Source organism: Fukomys damarensis, unplaced genomic scaffold (genome assembly GCF_012274545.1).
Source record: "Fukomys damarensis isolate Sample0158 unplaced genomic scaffold, DMR_v1.0_HiC HiC_scaffold_17, whole genome shotgun sequence".
Lineage (NCBI taxonomy): Eukaryota > Metazoa > Chordata > Mammalia > Rodentia > Bathyergidae > Fukomys > Fukomys damarensis.
Genome location: NW_022900929.1, coordinates 3,361,934 through 3,384,323, shown reverse-complemented (window position 1 = coordinate 3,384,323; position 22,390 = coordinate 3,361,934). Strand labels below are relative to the sequence as shown.

Sequence of the window (22,390 nt, the reverse complement as noted above, 5' to 3'; positions counted from 1 at the left end):
TTTTTTTTTGTTTTTTTTTTTTTTTTTTTTTTTTGCAATAGTGTGTCTGCAGATAACAATAGCTTTCCTTCTTTTCCAGTCTTTATCTCTCTCATGTCTCTTTTCTTGCCTTATAGGACTAGCTAGAAACCCCAGGATGACTTTGGAGAAGAGTTGGTAGTGTGAAAATTCTTGCTTTGCTCCCAGTTTTAGAGGGCAAGCACTTGGCTTTTTATTACAAAGTGTGGTGACAGCCATCACCAGGTTGAGGACAATCCCTTCTACACTAATTTGCTGAGAATTTTTATTGTGGATAAGTGTTGATTTTTCCAAAATGACTTTTCTGCTTCTATTGAAATAATTAGTTGAGTTTTTCTTCTTTACGCTCTTAGTATGATGTGTTATGTCAGTCATTTTGTTGTTTGGATATTTGTTTGTTGTACTGGGGATTGAGGCCAAGGCCTTTGCACTGAGCTATGCTCCCAGTCCTTTTCCTTTTTTATTTTGAGATAGGGTTTTGCTAAGTTGCCCAGGCTGAGCTTGAACTTGTGATCTTCCTAACAAAGCCTCCCACAGTGCTGAGATTACAGCCATGCACCACCACACTCAGCCTTTGGTTGTTTTTGTAACGTTAAACTAGCTTTTCATTCCTGGAAAATTATCTCACTTGGTCGTGATGTATCTGCCTTTCTATATCTTTGCTAAAATTCTATTAAGAATGTTTATGTCTGTTTTCATGAAGGGCACTGGCTTGTAGCCTTCTTTCCTGTAATGTTTTGGTCTCATTCTGCAATCAGAGTAATGTTAGATACATAAAATGGGAGGGGTTGTTAGTTCTCCCTCTGTTTGTCAAGGAGTTGATATAAAACTGGTATTAGTTCTTCCTTAAATATTTGGTAGAGGGCTGGGGATTTAGCTCAGTGGTTCTGCCGCCTGCTTCGCACCTGTAAGGTCCCAAGTTCAATCCCCATGAACCAAAAAAATAAATAAATAAAAAGTTTCATTGAATTCACCAGTGAAGCCACATGAGTCTATAGTTTTCTTTGTAAAGATTTTCAACAATGACTTCAAATTCTTTATTACTATATGGCTATATCAGATAGTCAATTTGGTGAGTTTGTCTCGAGTAATTTTTTATTACCCATGTTGTAAAATTCATGGACATAATTTTTTTCCTGATATTCCCATAATCTATCTTCAATGCCTGTTGCGTTGGTAGTGATATTACCTCTCTCATCTCTGGCACTGGTAATTTTTTTCTTAATCAGTGTAGCTAGATGTTGACCGACCTGGTTGATCTTTTCAAAGAACCAGCTCTTATTAGTGTTGATTTTTCTGCGCTATTTAAAGATTGTCTTTTAATTGTGTTTTAAAATTATCTTTCTTATTGTTTTCCATTCTTTAATTTATTATCTCCTTCCTCCTCTTACTTTAGCTATTCTGGCTTCTTCCTGTAGGTAATTAGGTCATTAATTTGAAATCATTTTTTTATTTCTACTACGATTATTCCAAATTATAAATTTCTAGGTAGCCATCGCAGTGTACACCTATAGTCCCAACTACTCAGGAGACTGAGGCAAGAGGACCACTTGAGTCCAGAACTTTGAGATCAGCCTGGGCAACATAATAATAACCTGTCTCAAAAATAAATAACACCTCAGTTTTTTGGTTTTCTTCCATTAAGTTTATAATATTTTCCATTTTTCTTTTGATTTCTTCTTTGACCAGAGTTATTTAGGAACTTGTCATTTTATTTTGCAATACCTAGAGAATGTCTAGGTATCTTTTTATTACTGAGTTCCCTTTTGTATCAGAAAACATATTCTATAAATTTTTTAACCTTCTTAAAGTGATCAAGACACTTTTTACGAACACACCTAAGGTCTTGGCGAATATCGCATATACATTCAGAGAGAATGTGTATTCTGTAACTTTTAGCTGTGAGGTTTTGTAAATGTCAAGATGCTGGTGTTCAAATCTCCCTTATCCTTGATGTTTATCTAACAATTACTGAGTGGGGACTGTTGAAATCAGTTGTAACTGTGGATTTGCCTAATTCTTTCAATCTCATCCCATTTTGCCCTGTGCCACATGCATTCAGGACTATTTGGGCCTCTTAGGAACGGACTGTGTTCCCACAGAGTTGTGCTTGTCTCTGGCCTTGGTCCTCTTCCTTCCTTACTTACTTCCTAATCCCCTGACCTTAGTGTAAACCTTTTGCTGTTTGTGGAGACCAGTGCCATCTCTTTATCTTATCTATGTCTTCATTCTCAAAGTGTGTCTGTTAGAAACAGCGCATGACTACATCATTTTTTAGTCCACTCTGATTGTCCCCGATTTTCATGAAGTGTTTAGTCCATTAACATTTGCCTGATCTTTGTTTTCTTTTTAATGCATTGTGGTTGCCATTTTCCTCCTTCCTTTGGGTTAGTCAAGGGTTTTTTGGTACTTCATTTTATCTCCTCTGCCTACTTGTTAGCCTGCCTCTGTGTTTTGTGTATGTGTTCAATTGCCCTGTGACTTATAAAACAGATCTTTTAACTTATCACAGACTACTTTATAGAATGCTATATTCACATATACCTTAAGGATCTTACTATACTTTTATTTAAGGCTCTCTCATTCTTGGTGTTATTCTTGTCATATATTTTATTTTACCTATGTTATATATTACAAAATTTAAAAATGCAAAATAGATTATTATTTTGTGGGAGGTGTTTTTAAAAAATAGTGTATGTTTTTGATACCTAATAACTGCATTCATCAGGAATGGGTACATATTCATATTGCATCTTAATCATTGTTACTTCTCCTAGCTCTCCCATCTCTCGCATTACTGAAACCCTTTCCCATCTCCACAAAATCTATCACTGCTTTTGTCATCTGTCTTTTATTTAACTCTTTACATTTTTCTTGTTTGGGTTTCTCATTTAAGAAACCATCCAATATCTAACCTTGTGTGTCTGATTTATTTCACTTGGCATTATGGTTTCAACAGGCATCTATTTTCCTACAAATGACTCAAGTTTATCCTTCTTCATGGCAGAGTAGTACTCTGTGGTGTATAAATACCACATTTTCTTTATCCATTCATCCATTGATGGGCATATAAGCCACTTTAAAAATTTAGCTATCGTGAATTGTGCTGCTCTACGTGTGGGTTCACATGTTTCAAGTATTAGGCGATTATTTTGGAGAGAAATTAAGATTGCTAAAGAATCTGTCTTATTTACTCCCATGCTGACCTTGTTGTCCCGTCCCGTCCCCCACCCCTACACCGGCTCCTAGCTGCTTTCATTGTTCTTCAGTCTGCAAAATATCTTTTAACATTCCTTATGTTGCAGGCTGCTGGTGATACATTTTTCCAGCTTTTGGCTTATCAAAGAAAGGGTCTTTATTTCATCTCACATTTGAAAGATATTTCACTTCAGGAAGAGCCCCGAGTTGACCTGTTTGTCTGTTTGTTTCGGCACATGAAAGGCATCCTGCTGTCGCCCGGCGCCCAGCCTTATTAAGAGTGAACTGCATTTCTCAGAGCCATTTCATTGTTTGTAACATCTTTTTTCTTTCATCTGCTTTTAAGATTTTTCTCTTTATATTCGGTTTTCACCAGTTTAATGAAGATCAGCAGTTTGATGAAGGTTGTGTGTTTATTTTGCTTTGGATTCACTGAGTTTCTCAGATCTCTGGGTTAATATTTTTCATGTGATTTAGAAAAATTTTGGTCCTCTCAAAAATTTGGTCAATATTTTTAAAAATAATTTCTCTTCCACATTCCCTCTGTATCTTCTATTAAACTTTAATTACCTAGTATTAGAGTACTAAATATTATCCCAGCAATCCACTGGGTCTCTGCTCATTCTGCCCCTCCCAGACAGGGTCTTGCTAAGTTGCCAAGGCTGGGCTTGAACTTGTGATCCTCCTGTGTCAGCCTCCTGAGTAGCTGGGATTACAAGCATGTGCCTCTGCACTTAGCTTCTAGTCGTTCTTGTTTTGGTACCGGGGATTGAACTCGGGTCCTTGCGCTTGCAAGGCAGGCCACCGAACCACTGAGCTAAATCCCCAGCCCTCTTCTAGTCATTCTTTTCAGCCCTTTTCTCCCTGTATACTTTGATTATGTAGTTTCTGTTGCTGACTCCCAGTATTCTGGAAGATTGAGGCAGGAGAGTTGCAAGTTCAAGCCCAGCTTGGGCTACCTAGTAACTTGGCAAGATCCTGTCACAAAAGAAAAAAATAAAATAAAGAGGGCTGGGAATGTAGCTCAGTGCAGAGGCCCTGGATTCAGGCCCCCGTATCATCAAAAAGCAAAACAGCAGTAGCTGTGTCTGCACATAGGGAGTTGGTGTGTCACCTGCAGACTGCATGGAAGGTCACTAGGGAAGGTCCGGGTGTTGCCTGAAGCTGCCGGTCTGGAAAGCCCGGGTGAGGCTGAGACTGCAGCCACAGCACCAAGGAGTATGGTGTGTGTTCAGTGACCTGCACAGCCAGTTCCTCCTGCTCCAGACCCTGTGAGAGGAGAGGAGGGGCCTGGTTTGCACAAACCCTCCTCCCCCACCCACAATGAAGCCAGCTGCACCTGTGGGATTGACAATTCTACCTATTTGGGCTGCAGCATCCCAGCCTCTCAGTCATGACCCCAAAAGAATCCCGACAGAACCACAGTGGCCAGATCTGAGCTATTCTTTCTTGTTCAGAGGCAGAACCCAAATGCCTGCAGAACTGCAATACATGTCCATTAAAAAGAAGAAGAAAAAGAAGACTCAAGCAGAAAAAGTCCCTCTATTACCTTCTTCCATAAGCTTTTTTCTAGAATACAATGATTTGTACTCTAACTACAGCCTAAATCTAAAGTTGCTCACTCTATCCAGAGTGAGCATGGGTCTCCCACACCTCGCAGGGTTCACATGTGGGAGTTCTTGCACCTGCTCCTGTGTGCAGGGTACACAGAAGAATGTGCACAGGTGTGACCTCTGTGTGGGTAAAGGCCGTATCCTCACGCCATCCATGTGCACTGGGATTTTAAAAGCAGTCACACAGAAGCTCTGAACACACTTCAGTGGCATTGGCATTATGTTGGCCAAGACCGGCTTTTCCCCAGCAGGTTTGGAAGAGTTACAATCACATTGGAACTTCATTGCTTGGGTATGCATGGAATGAAAGATCTGTTTCCTCTTCTTGAGCCCTCAGACCTTAGTGAGTTCTGGATTTTGCCTTTAACTAATAAACTCAGACAAAGATGATGAAAATGAGAAATACCACTTACTGAACACCTACTATATTCCAGATGTGTGCTTCAGAAATGTGCTCAGTCACCACTCAAATCCCAAAAGCTGCAAGCACTATGATTCCTTACTTTGTAGAGACATGGAGAGCAGAAGTTGGAAGGACAGGGAAGGCTTTGGGTTTTGTGTTTCATATAAAATGCAAAGGATGGAAGGTGTGGTTCTTCTGACCTTGGGGTTGCCAATGGAGAGATCTGAAAGTTGCCAGCAGGATGCTGGCACATGGCCCTCTCTGGCTGTTCTCCATCCTCCTATCCACAGAGGGCCAGAGTGGACGAAGCTGTTTGTTCGCCCACTCACGTCTAGCATCACACTGTGTAGCTGAGCTCTTTCTAAGCTCTGATGTTTTTTCCTTAAGCTCCTCTGCAGAGACTCTGCATTGTTCTGGGTCCCTCCTGCCTGCCACGGACAATGCACCATCAGAGGGGCTTTAGAAGGAGGACGGGAGCTGGGCATGGATCAGGGCAGAGTGTATTAGCCAGAGAAACAGAACCAATAGGATCTATAGAGACCCAGATAAAAGGAGATTTACTGTGGGAATTGCCTCATGCAGTTAGGAGGCCAAGGAGTTCTATGAGGTGCTATCTGCAACTGGAGAGTCAGAAAAGCCACTGGTGTGATGCAGTCCAAGTTCAAAGACTTCCAAACTAGGGGAGCAGATGGTGTGCAAGACCTGGAGTCCAGAGGCTGAGGACAAAGCTCTGATCCGAAGGGCAGGAGAAGAGAGTTATTCTTCCTCTGCCTTTCTTTTCTACCTAGCCCTCAACAGGTTGGGTGGTGCCATCCACACTGGGCAGGGCAGACCTTCTTTACCCAGTCCACTGAGTCAGATGCTGCTCTCTGCCAGAAACTGCCTCCCAGACACACCCTGTGATGCTTTACCAGCTCTCTGGGCATCCATTAACCTGGTCTAGCTAACCCACAAAGTCAGCCATACAGAATTAGTGGCTACGAACTTCCTGGAGACCTGGGGAGGGTGAACCTGAGCTAGAACCCACACCCGTTCCTGCCTTGGCCAGCAGCCCTTCCTTGTCCTTCCTCTATGGTCCCCAGGCCACCAAAGCCTGTGGCCATGGGAGGGTCTTAGTGAAGGGCAGGCAGGCAGGGAGAAGGAAGAGTTAATAAGACAATGGGTCCTGTTTTATGGGACGCTGTGCATCTCCAGGCTGGCTTCCATGGCAACTTCATTAGCAGCAAGCTGCTAATTAAACTTCATATTTATGATCAGAAAATAAAATCATTGGACCTTTTTGAAGTAGGAGTTTATGAGTGTGGCTCCTGCAGCTGAGTCAGCAGTCAAGGGCCTGCACCACAGTTTCAAGGCACACAAATAAAGCAAGTAGGGCCAGGACAAGGCTCAGTCCTGAGTCTTCAGATAGGCCAGGTCCTGAACTGTTATGAGGTCCATTCTGGGAACAGCTGAAGGAAAAGAGCTCCAAGTCAAGGTGTCCATCTTAGGGTCCCCAAGCTTCTGTGGGGTTGCTGTGTTGTACAGCCAGCTGGTTTGTGTTTTATTTTATTTTTGCTGTAGTAGAGAAATCACTTCCCACCCACACACTCAGGCTCATGCCCCCGGGTGTGTGTACCGGAAGCCCCTGAGGGCCACTTCCTTCTCCTGTGTGACTCAGTCACTGCTGCCTTCTCCAAGGGATCTCTGAGGTGTCCTTTCCAGTGGCCTCCAGCAACCCTATTCCCCATGGCTGTTGTGAGAGAACTCGGCCTCCTGCTCCCTCTCAGGGGTCCCTTAGGTGTTTGCAGGACAAGCACCCTGGGAATCTCTTCCTCTTCTGAGGAGAAAAGATGTTGAGATGTCATCCTGCCATTTATATATCATGGCCTCTGCCATGGGGAGCTGTCAGAATGCCAGAGTGGGAAGGGACCCAAGGCACCCGGGCAGCATTGGGACAGGGCTGAACATCCCTTCCGCAAAGTCTCCAGCTCCTCGGTGAGGCTGCTTCCTCAGCTGTGTGCAGTGGTGTAAGCTTCCTGATGTCGCAGATGCTGTCCTCTCTGATCACTCTTCGGGTGATCAGTTCTCCAGGGCAGGAAGACAAAAGCACAGACGATAGAAAGATCAGCAAGCCGATGAAATCCACTCCTGCTTCTATCCTAGCTCCCCATGGGGGTCCTGGGCCTGGGTCCCCCCAGTCTACACCCTCTTCCATAACATGAGGACCTGTGATGTATTCCACGAGAAGATGATGGGAGGAGCCCTGGGTAAAGGACCCAGCCAAATCTGCATGTTGTGGGCACACAGTTCAGGGTAGTTTTAACTCACTAGACGTTTACTTCTTGTATGTCTATTCCTTCAGGTGTGAAATAGGGTCTGGTAGGTGTGATAGGCCAGGACCTTCACAGCTCTGAAGTTCATTGTCTTTCGCTCTGTGACCTTTAGCTTGTTTCTGTGCTCCTCCTCCCCCAACCCCCTCCAGGGAGTCCTCCTTCAGCAGACAGTGTCCCCGCAATGCCCCCTCACACACAGCTCACCAGAGGGTGCCCTGGGGTGGCTGGGGGGGGCACAAGGGTAATCCAGGAAAGCTTCATAGAGGAGGTGGTGGGATTGGTAAGAGAGGACCGTGTGGCTGTGTTGGAGGTGGACTGACAGAGACAGCTGGAGGAAGGGAAAATGTATGCATTTCCCAGGGCTGATGTGTAAGTGACCTCAAACCAGGCAGCTCAAAACAACAGAAAGATACTTCCATGTCAGAGCATGGAAGTCAGATATCCAAAGTCAAGATGTCAGTGGGGCCGTGCTCCCTCCAAAGGCTCTGGGAGAGGCTTTTCTTGCCTGTCTCCTCATGCTTCCTGCCTAGAAAGCAGAAGATGAATCTAATGCTGCACGTGTGACAAGCTTGCCAAGGAGCTAGGTCTCTGATCCAGCGCTGGTAGACGCGAAGTGCTATAAGGTGGAGCAGATGTCCACGGTATGAGTCATTCCTGCTCTAGAGTGCACTCCCAAAAGAAATGGCAGTGTATGTCCCCTCGGAGACTTGTCCAGCAGCGTTCAGTCAAACAGGAAACAAGGCAAATGTCCGTCCGGTAGACAGTGAGTAGACTGCTGCACACATGCCGGTGGGCTACTGCTGGGTAACAAAGGGAGCAAGCGGCTGACACACACCCCAGCTGATGCTTCTGAAGTTTGGAGCTAAGAGTCAGACCCGCAGGAACACAGAGCACACTGTCCTGTATTCCTGAAGTCCACGAAAGAGCAAGACTGATCAAGGCCACAGGCCAAGGTGCCTCTGAGGGTGACGGGCAGGAAGAGCCCTCCAGTGGCTGCTCTGTGACTCCCCTGGTGTCTCTGTGATGTGGAGCCTTCTCCTCATTACACTTTGAACTGGTGGGCCTGCAGCTTACAGATCACGCTGCAGGTTTGGGGAAAAGGAAGGAACAGGAAGTGACAGGCTGGAAACAGGGGCACCAGACCCCCCAAGGTAATGTGACTCTGTTGTGTGGGGACACGGAGAGTAAGGTGAGATACGTGTTAGGTAATCTGGGAATGGGGCACAGTGACAGCCTTGACGAAGGGAAGGGGGCTGGTGCCCACCTGCCTGGGACGCTGAACAGGTGATTTCTGCTTCGCCCCTCCCTCCAGCCTCCCCACGCCCTTGTAGCCCCCATTACCTGTGATGGTTCCAACCACTCCCCACTGGATGCACCACAGGGTCCCCCAGAGAGGGAGGTGGGCAGCCTGCAGCAGGAAGGGCTGCTGGGAGGATGGAGACAAACCCGGGTTGTCACAGGACTGTGGCCCAAGGATGCCTGGTGGTGCTGGTGAAGAGGGAGTCAGGGGTGCCTGGGCTCTGCATCCACTAAGACGTATTGAGGTGGAGAGAAGAGGTTGAGGTAGGGTGTGTGTGTACAGAGCCTCTTCACTGGGGTGCTCCAGTCCCCTGCTCTCTCCTCACCAGAGTTCAAAGGCAGAGGGCTCCTACCCACTCCTCCTGCCCTCCTGCCCCCATGGCAGATGTGCTTTGGTACTCTGTGGCACCCATGCAGAGCATGGCCCCTGTGGTCCCCAGCCTCCTCCTCCATGGTGTTGAAGTCACCCACAGACTGCGCTCAGGGAAAAAAAAGGGGAAGTGTACAGCCCACCCGGCCCTCCCTCCCTCTGCTAAAAATAGCTGCAGCCTCCAAGTGCAGCACCCATGTGGGCTTCCGGGGGAGACAGCTACAACCTCAGCCTCGGCATTTTTTGGGGCCTCACAGACCACAAGCAGCAGAGAGGGAATTTGAGAGAAAACACGAAGACAGGGCTGGGACGCAGCTGGCTTGAAAACCCGCGAGTACAGTTTCCATCTGGCGCCTGCCTGTCCGGCACTGGTGTGGCTGCATCCTGCACCCTGAGGGTTGCTGTGATCCCCTCTCTTCCAACCTGGTCCCCTTGCTCTTGTCTATACACAGGCACTCGGTGGCTCCCAAAATGCCCCTTCTCATCCCTTAATTTCCTAAACAAGATGTGGGATCTCAGCAGCTGGCACTGGGGCCCCTGCTTCACCCCACCCCCAGCTTGGTCCAAGCAGAGCTGGAACCCAGCTACAAAGGTTTCTCCTCAGAACCTATGAGCCAAGCAGCGAGGACGCCCCTACTGCCCCACCTGGGGCCTTTTCTCTCCTCTCTGAGGACAGTGCCAGGGCTGAGGAGAAGCAAGCCCCGGGCACAGGTGCATCTAGTGGAAGGACCAGACGTTGTGGGGAGAAGAAGTAGGTGCAGCTCTTGCTTCCAGAAGCCCTGTTTGGAAGCATGAAGCACTGCCCTGCAGCCTGGGCCTCTTCAGCTCTGGGATGGGTCACTGCCCCTCCCCAGCCCCAGTGGCTTCTGCTGAATCCCTCCAGAGGGTTGCTTGATTTGCATATGCAAAGAATTTAGCCTGTTGCTAAACATGGTCCAGCATCACCCCCCAAAAACCCACCCCTGCCCGCAAGCAGAATGGAGTCAGAAATACTAGGACACCCAAGCCGGGCATTGTGGGGTGAGCACCTCCGAAGGAGGCAGGAGATCCAGGGCCACAAAAACAGAGTTTGCTTCCCCATGGAGGTCTCTTATAGCCTTCGTGGTTTCTTGATTCCTGGTGAAATGCTCCAGGAGCCCTCAGTCCTGTGGCCTAGAGAGGTGTTGGCAGTCCCTAGAGTTCTGCTCCTGAGAGACTGCACAGCCTTCTAGCATGGCATTAAACTATCTTCACGGGTTTAAAAAAGCCAGCCAGGTCCTAGAAGTGGCCCTTAAAATAGGAAAGGAATGAAGATACTGTGGATACACTATCTTAAAGTCACATGGTGGGTAACATCCTTCAGTGCAGGAAATCCCAGCTGTCACCATCTGCTGGGTGGAGCTCCAGCCTGTGCTTGCTCATGTAACCTTCAAGCCTGACTTCCTAAATCGGCTCCTCCAGAGCTCCCAGTGCACAGACAAGAAGGAACAGATAACAGAGCAGCCAGATTTGCCACTCCACCACCAAGGAAACAGTCCCGACAGCCCTGAGTCCAGTAATGCTGATCGACAGTTTCTGGGTACAATTTTGACAGGTGCCCCATTTCATTACTGGTGATTGTGTCATTAGCACACCATTAAAAGGTTTCCCGGCTGGCATCTGATTTACCTTTGTTCACCTGTGTGGTGAGAAGGCAGAGATGGTGTCTGGGCATAAGGAGTCCTGAATTCTCTCACTGCTGCATTCGGAGCCCTGGTACTATTATTTCCATCACAGCTGTGGTGTAGGAAGCAGAAAGCATCGGAAAGACACAGTCTCGTGTTTGCTGGCCTTGTGTTTTAGTAGAGAAAGTGAAAAGAAACACCCACAAGCCAGCCGCCAACCTGACAAATTCCCTTAAAGACATTTCTACACTGTAGATTAGAGGTGGGGGGAAGAAGGGGCGAGGGAAAGAGGAGAGGAGCAAGACTGACCCTCACTCTCGCCAAGAGTCTGCCTGGGAGAGAGAATAGGTGCATCTGAGATGTTTTGTGTTGCTCAGCTCCTGACCCCTCTTACTTGCCCAGAAAGGTGGAAAGTGTGAGTCTGAGTATTTTGAAGTTTCAAGATCACCCATGGTTTTAAAACAGATGAACCAGACTCCGGGAAATTACTCAAGTTCACATTCAGGTGGTTTGTGGCTCCAGGAGCTCTGGGGAGGAGGGATGCGGCCTGAGGTCAAAGCAGTCCCCTAAGGACCTGCCCTCTCGCCAGCTCTCCCACGCCTCCCCCAGCTCCCCTCTCTGTGTGTTGCTTTTCATTTCTCTTTCCTTTTCTCAGCTCTGCACCTGTGGTTACTAAATAAAGCCCTGAGTTCTCGTTCGCTTTTCTCCATCACAAGCCCCACGTCCCTGTCCTCTTATGAACCTTACCCTCTCCCTCCCATCCCCCAACTCTGGTTCCATCGTGCTTTGCCCTTGCCCCCCACAAAAGTCCCTCCTGTCCCCTTCTCCAGACACTTCCACCTTTGAAAAGCCACCACAGTCCTCCAGTGATAAACCACAGGCCACCTCCTGGGGTCCAAATCCAGCTTCCCCACAACTCCTGGGCCCCTGATGGTCCCTCTCTGAGTCCTAATTGTTTTGTGTCTTTGCCAAAGATGTAATACGCCCGGCCAGGCTGTTTGCTGTGGGTTTGCAGCCAGGATCCAGTGTGTTTGCACTCAGGAAACTGTGAATAGTGTGATAAAAATACATGATGAATATTTAAGCCTTTAAAATTCATTACAGTAAAAGACACATTGTCATTCATCCCCCGCCCCTTGAACTCCGTTACCCATTGTCCTTGCTACTTTCTGAAGCAGTTCCAGAAGTCCTCTTCTACGAGTGTCTTTAGTTCCGCTGTCATGGCTGCTTGGATGTCTTGAATCAACTCAAAAAGTTTCCTTTTCGCGGTCATTTGGGCTCTGAGGAATAGCCAGAGGTCGAAGGTGTCAGATCCGGCGAAGAAGGGTGGTTGAGGACACACTGTCATGTTTTTACCCGCCCGCCTTTCCACCGAATGGCAATCGGCAGCAGCCCTCACCATAGTTCAGATCACACCTTACAAAGACTCTCATGAAAGAGAACTCAGAACTGTTTCAGAAAGTGGCAAGAACAGTGGGATAAGAGTGCTCATGGGCTGGGGATGTAGCTCAGGGGTATCACATTTGCCTGGCAAAGTCTATATGGATTCAATACAGGTGTAATTTTTTTCTTTCAAATATTTTTGATCCTCAGATACAGGGAACCCATGGGTGCAGAGTGCCACCTATACCAATCTATTTTCTACCCCTATAGATTTGACCATTCTGAACACATTGCATGTAAATAGTTACACAACATGTGGCCTTTGGTGTCTGGCTTCTTTCACTCAGTGTCATACTTTGAAGGTTCAACCAGATGTCAGGCGCCATTCCTTTTTATGGCTCAGTAATATTTCATTGTTTGGATAAGATGTTTGTATTTCAAATGTCGCTGTCCTTAGGGGTTTATAACCCCAGGTACTGTACAGGAATTGGGCAGAAGAAGGTGGGGGAAACTGGTTGCCACCAGCCACAGAAGCAGCCTATGTTGACCTCTGCCCACCTCCCCACTCACCCCAGGGTGACCCTATCTTGTTCAGGGAGGCTGAGCCAGAGTGGGTCCTTCCCAGAGGCACTTGTGAGAAATGCACAGCTCTGCCAGCCTTCCAAGCTGCCATTTGGCTCTGCTCCTGAGCACATTCTACAAATTAATTACAGCCAGCCCTCGATTTTCTGAACTAATAGGGGACAGAATAACATGGAGCTAATTGAAGTGTGGGGCCCTGTTCCATGAAAGAGCTGTTTATTTTGTGGTTAATTACAAGTAAAGAGACCCTTTCTGAGTCCCCCTCTTGCTCCATCTTTTCTCCCTCTCGTAGCTTCACATTTAATTGGCTATACAAACCTATTTTGCTCCCAACATAGTGGCTGCTCAATTAATGCATTTTAACTACACACTCCCTCAGCGTCTGCTTGGCAGAGTTTCCCAGCCTGGAAACTCGAAGCAGATTGAATGTTGCTTCTGTGCCCACCTAGTCCCAATGGAAATGCTCATTGTTGGGTAATAGCAGTAATAAGAGCCCTGGACCTACGGCTCCTGCTCGATTCTTCTAGAAATGCTGCCACAAGACAGACACACAGGAGGCAGGGGATGATACTGATTAGAACTTCGGAGGCCGGGCCGCCAGTCCTGGGGTTGAGAGGTGGTAGTCATTGCTCTTTTAAATTATGCAGTTGCTCTTTCCAGAGTGAGCAGGTGCGCTGAACTTTGAGGCATTCATCTTAACCTCCTGTCCAGTCAAAAACTAAGCATCACTATTGCAATCTGTGGCCAGTGCCTTGCTTATTCATGCTCTTCCTGGGAAGCCCAGCCTGGTCCTGAGTTGCCTGGGATCTGGTCACTGATGACCTAAGAATGAACAGGCAGGACCAAGAGGACTGGGCTTCCCAGCCTTCTGTGCCACAACCCTGTCTTCTTAGATGCCATGTGACCCCAACTGCATGTCTATTGCGGATGGTCACAGGGCCTGGCTATCTGGGAACGTCTGTCCCAAAGCTCACCTGCTGGAGGTGCTACCATGACTTTCTTGTCCCCTTCCACAGAGAAAGAGTTAAGACAAGGTCCATGCAATTCCACAAGTTCTGGCTGATGTCACATTATCAGTTTTCAAAGAACTAGAGTCCAACAAACAGAGCCAAACTTAGAACACCCCCATGGAGAGCTGGAGTGCTTTTCTTAAAGATATAGAAGATCCCTCAGCCACAGCGGTGACATTGACATGGTGTTGGAGAACCAGCACCTGGACCACCAGCCCCATGGAGTACAGGACCCACTGGCTTGCCTACGCTTCCCCAGTAAAGATGCTTGGTGCCACGATGACTGTCCCTGCAGGTCAGAAATTGGAGGATGTCTCTCACTGTAGCTGTGACTGATTGAGACTGTGGGAAGGGTTTGGCACTGAACTCCAAACTGCAGGTGCAGCAGAACCACTAGACAAGTGGAGGACAGAGGAGCTGGTTGGCAGCTGTCATGGCTGTAGCCCTCAATACACACAAGGACAGAAAGGTCTTATCAGCCAAAGAGAGGGAACGATGACAAGGAAAAGGAAGCCAGTGCTTACTGGAAATCAATCACTTCATAAATATTAAATACCTACTTCTGTAGAATGCTTGCTGAGCCACAGGGTGTACAAGGAAATGAGAGATTTAAAAAGATGATACCTCCACCTGGTAGGGGAGCTTCACATCAGAAGCCCAGGCAGAAGGATCAGTATGGTTTCAGGTTTTCCCTGAATTCTACAGGGTGCAGAGTGACAGAGCACCTAGGTGGGGACTTCTTGTTTGTGTCTCAGGTTTGAAGCTGGCTTATAAGGGGGAGCTGTCAGCCTTACCTCTTTACTCAAACATTATTCAAGTTTGACTTCATTTTTGTTTAGCAATGGTTGAATTTCAGCAACTTTTCCCCTACATCTCTTACTTTGTTTGGAGGAATCTGTCACTTTGCACCAATAAGCATACCCAACTTTAAGCTCTGGAGGGCAGAGGCTGCATCTTTCTTTTGTGTGGGGGCCTTGCCCAACCTCCAGACTCTCTCAGTCAACAACAGAAGGAACCTCCAGAGACAGCGGCTCACTGGACAAAGCCTCTCTCACGCCAAGCCCTGAAATCCACCACCTTTTTCTTGTGGGGCCTGGAAACCTGCCCACCAAAGCCATAGCTGAGAAAGTGCAGGTTTGACCTTATACCTTGAACAACACAGTGTACAATAAATAAGTCTGGGACCTGAATACAGCCCAGGACCACTGCCTCCTGCACCTGGTGTTGGCCAGACCTGAAGGCCTTTTGAGAAAGAAGAGCTGGCAGCCCTGTGCACCCCAGGTCGCAAGCCTCCTTCCTGGCAGGTTCCTGTTCTGGTTGAGGAGCCATCTCCCAACCTCATGGGTCCATAGACCCTTGAATGATCATAGAGAAGTAGGAAGCCAGAAGCCCAAGCCATGGCCCGCTCCAGTACAAGAAAACCCAAGCCCTGTATTTTTTCCAGCTACTAACCTAGTTGAGGGAAAAAGTCAGCAGAGTTACTTTCAAATGCAGAGATATGCTTAGAAGTGTTACTACATTTGCCTGCTCCTAGGTTGTTTCATAAAACAGCCCTGTGACTGGAAGTGCATTTTAAATGATTGCCACATCAAGTCCAACTCTATTTTCGGCATGTCTCGTAAATGCAGGTCTGTGTGCTGCCGATGGCCAAAGGCTCAAAGGAAACCCGTGATGAGTCTCTGGCTAGGATGGTCTCTTGATGGAGAGACAGCCTTATCTTGGCTGCGGGCGGCAGCCCTGAGTCCAGTGGAATCCCATGATGAGTCATGAGCCACGGCTCTGGTTTTTGCCATCTAAGCAATGCTTACCTTTAAATATGGGGCAGGGACTGGGAGTGTGGCTCAGTGGTGAGCCCTTGCCTAGTATGCAAGAAGCCCTCGGTTCAGCGTCTAACACTGATAAAAATATATTCTATCTCCAGGTTGGGCTGTGGTCAGGCTGCCTCCTCCCTCTCCCTCTCCCTCCTTTCTCCAGATGCAGAGTGGTCTCACAGCCTCTTTCATCCCCTCCCCCAGTGAGCCCATTTCTCAGCCCCTCAGGTGCTCTCCCCATTCCTGTGGCATTGGATGCTTCTGTGTTGGTCACTTGTACTATATTCTCACTTGTCCTTGTCTTGTTATTCTTTTCCCCTGAACCTTATCATAAAGTTTTTTTCCTTCCTCATTTTTCTGCCTTCTGCATGTAGTAATACTGAATGAATTAAGTGAGTGAATGAGTGAATAGTGGGGCTCCCCCTGCTCCTTGCCCTGGTTCCACCCCAGGATGTCCTCATTACAGACTTGGCAGACGCTCCTCAGGTTGGCGTCCAAAGGCATCCAGGGCCAGCCTGCTCTGCCATTTGAACCTTACTGCGGGCTCCCTTGGGACTCTGGTGCCAGCCAAGTGGGAAGGGAAAAAGATAAAGGGGAAGATTTAGAATCCTCTTGCTTCTCGTTGTGGCTTCTCTCTGGGTGGAGCTCTTATTTGATGATGCTGGTGACCTTTTCTACGCAACTCGTGGAGGACCCAACCTTTTCACTGAGAAGGTTCTTGGGGCCTCTGGGCCCACCCCAAACATTCACAGCCGGCCCCAAAGGCTCCCAGGAGCAGGATTATGCTGTTTCACACTCCAGAGTAGGGCAGGGACTTTCCCGTGTTTTGATTCTGCTACTGCCACATCACCTCCCTGACTCTCCAGATCAAAAGGCAACTCATCGTTTCCTCCCTCCTCATGCACAAAAATATGCTCTGTGTCTGAGCTGCTTTTGCATAGAGTCTCTGGGCTGGACTTGGAAGGAAACTTGTGTGTTCTTGGCTCACAATCAGTGGTGAGCCAGAGTGTGCTAGAAGCACACCAGGGCAACACAGGTCTTCCTCCCAAGGGCTCAGAGTGGCAAAAGAGGGTAGAAATCCCAAGGAAAGCGTTGTCACCTCTCCTGGAGCAGCTAGCAAGACCCCAGAGCAGCCAGCCCAGGTCAGTTGCTTCCTTCTGAGCTGACGAACGCTAAGTACGATTCAACAACAACAGAATGTCTTTATCACCAATCCTCAGATCATGACAGCACTGGATTCAACAGACATTGATTGAAGAACCACAACATGCCAGATACCATGGCTCCCCATGAGGCCAACCTGAGGAATTCAGAGGATCAGTGGGCTCCCCAGCTGACTCCTGGTCCCAACCACAAGAAAACAGCCAAGACATAAGTACATGTGCCAGAGGAAAAGAGCTCCCCAGGAAAGCAGAGGGTCCCCCTTTGAAAACAGGGAGGCATCTCTAATTGAAATCAGCAGGTGGTCTCGGTAGCTACCAGCCTCCAGGGTGAGAGTTGTGTGCTCACCCAGCATCAAAAAGAACAGCAGGAGGGTCAGCATTTCCTTTCCAAAGCTGACTCTCATAAGAGTCCAAGAAGGTGATCACACCCTGTGATTTGGGTTTGGCAGGGTGTCCCTGCCACAGCTCAGAGTGGCCACCAAGTTTTCCATCTGCCATGTGCACAGCTCTGGAATCCAGATGGGGCAAATGCTCATAAAGAGCCAATGCACTAAATCGATATGCATTTCAGAACAATTTAAATCTGTCACTCCTAATTGTGCTCTTTTTAAAAGCGTTCCTGCGGTACTATCAGAAAAATAAAAGCTGGGAGGAGCAATGTCTCTCTCAGTAATGTAAGAGGTATGTGTCCTTCCAAAATCAGATGCCTTGATATCATGTAAAGGTACAAGATCCCAGTGATAAATATAAATGTACCAATAAACTTAGAGGGGGAAAAAAACAAATTCAGATGTCTTGGGTTGAGAACAAAGCTCCCACAGAAGGTGTCGGGGCATAGCCTAGGTCTCTGGGATCTGTGATAGGGCCACACCCTCCCACTCTTACTTCCTATGAATGCTTCTTTCCTGTCCTAAAAGGTACATTTATATCCACAGAAACCACTGCCCCTTTGCTGGGATTACCTGAGAATAAGTGGTACAGCCCACTGAGGAGTATTGCTACCTGGGTGACAATGGAGGCCGCTAGTCCAGTTTTTCAGGGGATCCCTGTGTCCTCTCTGCCTTGTTGGTCCCCCAGTGGCACCTCATTTGTGTATTCCCCCATGGTAATTTACACATGGGTAGTGCTTTGCTGATCACTTGCCCACCGTGGTTTTATAACTAGATAAAAGGAACAGGAGCAAATAGATAAGGCTTTTGCTTAGATTTCAGGGCTCAGAAGTCTGTGGTTGGAACCAGTCTGACTTAGAAGGCATGAGTTTTATACATCACCTGTATCTGTTAGGATATTTCTTTCAATTTTAAGTAATAGAAATAAAATCAGATTTTATACATACTAGTGATGCTATTCTTCTCATGGACCAAGAATTCAAAGGTTAGATTTCCAAGAGTGTCACCTATTACCCAAGGTTCTTGTAGCATCCTATTCAATCATCTTTAGAATATGGCCTTGTCTTCATGGTCACAGGGTAGCTGCCCTACTTCCAAGTAGCACACTCACATTCCAGGTAGGAAGACAAGGAAAGATAAAAGGTTCTTGTCACCCAAATCCCTACCCCTGTTAAAGAGGCTACCTTGATGTCTCACCTAGAACCTATACTTATGCAGAATTGTATCAGTCAGCCACTTCTAGTTGGAAGAGAGGCTAGGAATACAGTTTTTAAGATGGGCTCAGTTAATGCTGCAAAAAATTGGGGATCGGATAACAAGAGAGATTGGATATTGGGCTGGCAGCTGGCAGTATCTGCCCCTCCACTGTAAATTTAAGATGATAATTGCTGCTTTCAAAATATGTATCAGTGCAGCTCTACTGATTGCTGCACACATGCTAATTGATGGGAAATATTATCCTGTCAACATTTTGGTTGAATGAGCTGAGATAGACAGAGGTTAACAAGTTAACTGTGATGTGAAGGAGAATCTCGCAGGGTGAAGTTTCTAGCTCCTTCTGCAAGTGCCCTTTTCGTAAGCATGAAGGGGAGTTGGAGGGTGGGAGTTGGGTGGAAGGCAATGCCTCAGGGCTGTCAGCTCTTCAGTCCTTTCTCACAGGCAGCAGAGTATCCTAAACAATCTTTGCCCTTTTTTTTTTTTTTTTTTTTTTTTTTTTTTTTTTTTTTTTTTTTTTTTTTGCCAGATGTCCTTTCAATTAGGAGGAGTTTCATTGGAGTAATTAAACCCTGCATCTCAAGCTGGTCACTCCAATCACTCAGGCAAATCAATTAACCAGAGATGCATTTATCTAACTGACTCCTGGCTAAATTCTGGTTCTAAAGATTCAGTGCTGGACTCCTCTTAGAAAGAAAAAATGTCTTTCCCCATTGTTCACCCAGTGTCTGCCCTCACTTCCGAAGCTTTCTGGATTTGAAGCAATACCAATCTCATTGTTTATTTTATTCAAGATTAGATATTTATAATAAATATATAAATATGTGGGGCCGGGGATTTAGCTCAGCGGTTCGGTGGCCTGCCTTGCAAGAGCAAGGACCCGAGTTCAATCCCCCGTACCAAAAAAAATAAAATAAAATAAATAAAAAATATAAATATGTGTTGAAGATCTCCTAAGAGTAAGGCCCCATGCTAAATTCTACTGGGGATACAAGATGAGACAGACAGTTATTGGATCTCTCAGAGCACTGGTTTCCTCTTCTGCAAAATGAAGAGAGCAGGAATAATTACCTCATAGAGTTGTTGTATGTATTAAATAGGATAGTTCACATACCAAAGATTATCTACATAGAACAGTGCATACCATATAGCAACTACCATGTACCTTTTCAGAGACAGCTACTAGAGGATGTGCTTCAGCAAAACGAGGGATTAAAGTAATAAAAAAGAAAATCTGGAAGTGTGGAAGCAAGGAATGTCATTGGTTATATAAGAGGTTATGCTTAATAAGTGCTTGCTCTTAGATTTCTAGTTTAAGATCAGATGATGGGACATCTAAGAGGGCTGAGCTGGACTCTGCTCTTCCACCACTGGCTACGAGACTGCACTGTGTTATTCAATTCTCTGACCCTACTTCTTCATCCATAAAATTTAAATAATTAAACCAACCTAACTTAGTTCCTGTGAAGGACAAGTGAAGTGACATCTAAGAAGTGCTGGGCATGCAGTCAGCACTTTCTGTTTACACAAGGGTAAGCTGTCTCGCAACATTACAAAAGATAGAACACAGGTGTGCAGCAAATGGAGGCGACTATTGATGCTTCATACTTAAATGCACTGCCTGTATTTCCAACCATTTGCATGTGTTTAGTTGTTGCTGATGTTTACTCGGATTTTTTGTCTTGTTTTGTTTTGTTCTGCTAAATTAAAATACGAGTCATGCAGAGTTAAAAAGTAAAATAAGCTTGTAAGGTGATCGCTAAAGTCATTTCTCTTTGACAATCTCTGTAAGGTATTGCAGGGATTCCTATTTACCAGATACTAGAACTCTTAAATTGGCTTCCTTCTCTCTCCCTCCCTTCTTATCTTCCTTCTTTTTAACTTTTTACTTAACTTTTTGGGGAAATTTCTTCAATTTAATCTTCCAAACTCATTGATTTAAAATTTCTGCTGCCTTGGTTCTTTGTTTATTCTCAAGAAGGATACAAGAAGACATGAGCGTACATCTGGGCATGGATTACACTTGTAACTCCAGCACTGAAGGAGGCTGAGGCAGGAGGATCACACGTTTGAGCCCGGCACAAGAAACTTTTTAAGACCCTGTCTCAAAATTTAAAAGAAAAAAAAAACTTTAAAAAGGGATGGGGATGTAGCTCAATGTGAAGGCCCTGGGTTCAATCCCCAGTATATAAAAGAAAAAAAAAAAAAAAAAAAAGCAGGTGCATCTTGCCTATCACCTGCTTCCCTGTGGACCAGCTCACATCTGCCATTCTTGGAACTTGATCTTAGTTCTGCCTTACACTCATGTACTGAAGTGACATTACTGGTAGCTTTTGTACACATACTTTCTGGTCTTAGCCCTTTGCAAAGTAAACTTTTTGGTAAACAATTCTAGTGTTTCTACAATAGTGATTAAGGGGAATCAAAGAATTTTGGATCCAAATCCCACCTTTATGCTGTGACCTTGAACTTCTCCTGGCTTTTATTTTCTGGGCTGTAAAACGGTAATAGTGACAATGATGCCACTACCTCAAGGAGTCTTCGAGAGCTTTTTATTATGCCTACCAATGTGCCTTGTACACAGCGGATTGTACATAAGCATCGGGATACTGATTCTATCCACTCAATATTATACCCCAAAGCCAGTATCTCAAGCAGTCAAAAGATTGATTTATCAAAAAAGAATCCTAGAAATCTTCTCTGGCCTTAGGGCCAAGTTCTCTAATCTTTAATCAAAGTCCTAAAGCCACAGTAAGAAAGTTCAGCCTCACGGTTGGCTGTGAGTCAGTTTCCCCAATCTGTGTTGACATGGCAGGAAGGGAGAATGGCAAAGGGAATTGTGCAGACCTGTTTTCCCTTTCTTAGAATTAAAACCTCTCTTAAAATTTAAAAATAAATAAGAAGCCTCTTCTGATGGCTGATAAAAGAAACACAGTCTTTTTTTTTTTTTTTTTTAAATGCAGAAGATTATCAGTTCCCCGCAGTCGCTCACAGGCCTGTGGCTCTGCAGACCTTCCCTGAGGCGAGGGTTCTCAGAGGCTCGCAGCCCTGGCCACAGTCTTAGGCAGCCATGTGGCTCCTGTCCCCACCACAGCACAGGGAGGCCATGAGGAGACCAAGGAGAAAGTGTCCTCCAGAGATGTGTCCCTGTCCCTCCCCCGCCCAGGGCCTCTGACAGCTCCCCCACCTGCTCCACACCAGCAGGAGCAGCTTCCATCAGCTCTGGGAGACCTGGTGTCACCTATGATTAATGCTCAAAGCCAAGACCAGCGAGTTCTTGATTACACAGCAGTGTCCAGAGTCCTCATCACTGCAGCACAGAGGGGTCTTGGGCAGCTGCCAAGGACCTCCAGGAGTTGGAACAGCTGTCAGGGCAGGTGGAAGTCCCCTCCCTTTTCATCTTGCCAAGCTTCAAGGCCTCCGTCCCTCTCCCCGGCCTCCTTTCCCAGGAGAAATCGTCCTGCTCCGAAAAGCTCAGAGGCCCAACTGGACCCTGGAGCAGCTGAACCGGGCCTTCACAATGGCCTCGTCAGCCACTGTGAACAATTCCACCCTTGGGAAATTAGATTGTGTGAACCACGGCAGCTTCCTCCCCAGGCCCATGGCAAGCTGGAGGCAGGAGATGTGATTCACAGCAAAGCCAGCTCTGCCAGGTCAGGACACTGCTTGCTGCCTTCAACTTGAGTTTGTAGCCTCTGAGAGCGGCTCAGCAAGCATGGTGGTCAGACCTGCAGAGGACTTGCATGTTGGCCAGGAGTCACCCCATGGCCACCCAAGGTCTCTACCCATAGAGGTCTGTCTGTGGCCTTCCCAGATGCCTATGCCACTGGAGAGGGCAGAAGCCCTTCTCCCCTGCTAGGTACTGTAATGGCCCACCTGTCACTGTCACCTGCACGTCCTGGCCTTTCTTCCATAGCCGAGCACTCAGCCTTTGATCCATGACTTTCCCTTTCCTCTCCATCCTGCACCCCTGCTCCAGGT

General features: G+C 46.8%; 1 protein-coding gene across 1 annotated transcript in view; it reads left to right on the top strand.

The window, feature by feature from the left end:
* Card11 (caspase recruitment domain family member 11) overlaps window positions 1-22,390 on the top strand; it is a 103,187-nt gene that overhangs the window by 40,884 nt on the left and 39,913 nt on the right. The window lies entirely within an intron of this gene.